General features: G+C 38.4%; 1 non-coding gene across 1 annotated transcript; it reads right to left on the minus strand.

Moving 5' to 3' along the window:
* Window positions 1-2168: 2168 nt before the first annotated feature.
* On the minus strand, window positions 2169-2250 carry trnas-gcu. Its single transcript has one exon. It is a non-coding gene; the product is annotated as a tRNA-Ser (tRNA).
* Between the last annotated feature and the right edge of the window lie 235 nt (window positions 2251-2485).

Below are 2485 nucleotides of genomic sequence, written 5' to 3' on the forward strand. Positions count from 1 at the left end.
TCATCATAGTTGCTGAGCTGTTGTCTATTTTGATTAAAAACAGTCACAAATCAAATCAAATCACTTTTATTGTCACATCACATGTGCAGGTACATTGGTACAGCACATGTGAGTGAAATTGCAAGGATAAGACATCAACAGAAAATAAAAATATCTGTACCAATATAGAAAAGTGTAAGTCAATTTTAAACAGGTGGCTGCAAAGGGACATAACTCTGTTTGGGAGAATCTTGCTAACCAAAATGGACAGTCTGTCCAGACTAATCTATCCAGCCTTTTCTCTGCCCATATCTCCAAAACTAATTAAATCTATAAATAATCTTAATTTTAGGTTCATATGGCGGAACAAATGTCATTATATAAAGAAAAATGATATGATTAAGAATTATGAAGAGGGTGGGGCTAATGCCATTGACTTTGATGTTATGAATGGTGTACTAAAACTGAAATGGTTAAGATCTTTCATTAGGAACAAAAATTCCTTTTGGAACATTATTTCCAATGTGATTTTTGGCAAAATGGGTGGAATAGACTTTTTGTTACGTTGTGACTTTGATTGCAGTTCGTTACCTGTTAAACTCTCAGCTTTCCATCAATAGGTCCTTCTCTACTGGAAATCCTAATCCGGTTAAAAGAAATTATATCCTTAAAGAATTTGAGACCATGGAGGTTAACGCGATAAGAAAAAAGTATATCTCACTTCCTCTTTCCCCTAAAGTAAAAGAGGTTCACTTTAAAATCATTAATGAGGTTTATCCAACCAATGAATTCTTAAGACGGAAATTTAACTTAAATGTGAACGCCTGCACATTTTGTGAAAATGATATTGAAAGTCTGGATCACTTGTTTTTCAACTGTGAATCAGTGCACTCCTTCTGGACTGACATGTGGAGCTGGCTACAGTCCAGGAGAATTCAGTTAACACATTTGATGGTGACAGTAATAAAATTTGGAATACTTGCTGAGAATGCAGATTTTGACCTGTTGATTAGGACGTTTTTGTTAATGGGAAAATTTTTTATTCACAAATGCAGATACTTTAAAGCTAAACCATGTATAAACAGATGGCTGAATGACTTTAAACTCTGGGCTAAGTCGCTGAAACTCGTGAATACTAAGAAAGCCCATAAACTTGTTGTTTTATTTAAAGAGTTTAATCTATGTTTAAAAAAAAAACCCTCCCTATTTTATAATCATGACTGCCCTTTTTGCTCATGTTATTTTTTGCCTTTGGTTCAAATCCTTCAGTGACTGTTCTTTCTTTTTGTACTAACTCTTTTAGTTTTGTGCTAATTGCTTTTTTGTTTTGTTTTTTTCGTTTTTTGTTTTTTTTTCTTGCTATAATGCTCAACCGAGGATGTAACATAATCAGATTAATGACGGTGTATGTTATACTGTTGTTTGTAAATAAAGTTTAAAAAAACAAAAAACAAAATCGCTCTGCTAACATGCTAACAGCACATTTGAGCTACTCACCCCCTCCCTCCTGGCTCAAAGCTTCTTCTTGGTTGGTAACCAATGTGGCTCACAGCTCAGTGGACATTTAAATGAGAAAGTATACTGTATATTTGACACATTTAAGGAAAATACTAATAAAATAAAAATAAACAAAATAGTTGTTTTCTTTTAGAATCACTCATCTTAGCAGTAGGATTTAAAAACAAAATCACAAACAGGAAATAACCCCACACAGCACATGAAGCCAAAGCAGCTGAACCATGAGGGAACACTGTCCCCCTGTGGTCAATGTCGGGAACTACAACAGTAATAATAATAATGAGACGAAGTCACGTATGAGGCGTGAATTTTTATTTGATCATAAACTTCTGGCTTTAATTTATCAGAAGAAGATTTTATATTTTTGTGCGTTTATAATGAGCCAGTATGACTAAATCTTCACATTGACCTGAGCATTAATGTGATGAAACTGAAACCAGCGCGACAGCGACCCCTGCAGATCATTCCCGGGAGCTCTCCCTGGTGTCAGGAGATCAGCTCAGAAATGTGAGAATTGAATAATTTGTGGATTTTAGAAGAAGCTGATTTTGAGAACGATAATGGCGTGATTTTATTGTGAAAGCTGGTGCCGGAAGTTCCCCCGTGTTTTTCTGGATGAAGATGAGCAGCGAGTCGTGCACGCGCTGAAGTAAAGCGGGAAAACTTCTGACCGACGAGGATGGGATTCGAACCCACGCGTGCAGAGCACAATGGATTAGCAGTCCATCGCCTTAACCACTCGGCCACCTCGTCATATCGGCGTGCCCGCATCAACCCCCAGGAAAGAGGCGCACGGAGGTCAGAGATTGTGGGATTGAGGAAAAACACGAGAAAAGTGTGCGCGGAGATTGTGGGGATCACTCGGGCCGTGCGCGCGCGTGCGTTTGTGAGGAAGCCGTCAGTGAGTGTGGAGGCGCCCACCACAGGACAAACCTGAAGGTGGAGGCAGATTCCACGTGTGCTCATTCATGACGAGAGGCATGCTCTG

The sequence above is a fragment of the Haplochromis burtoni genome, unplaced genomic scaffold (assembly GCF_018398535.1).
Source record: "Haplochromis burtoni strain Fernald_Lab_line unplaced genomic scaffold, NCSU_Asbu1 Contig_321, whole genome shotgun sequence".
In the NCBI taxonomy this organism is placed as follows: domain Eukaryota; kingdom Metazoa; phylum Chordata; class Actinopteri; order Cichliformes; family Cichlidae; genus Haplochromis; species Haplochromis burtoni.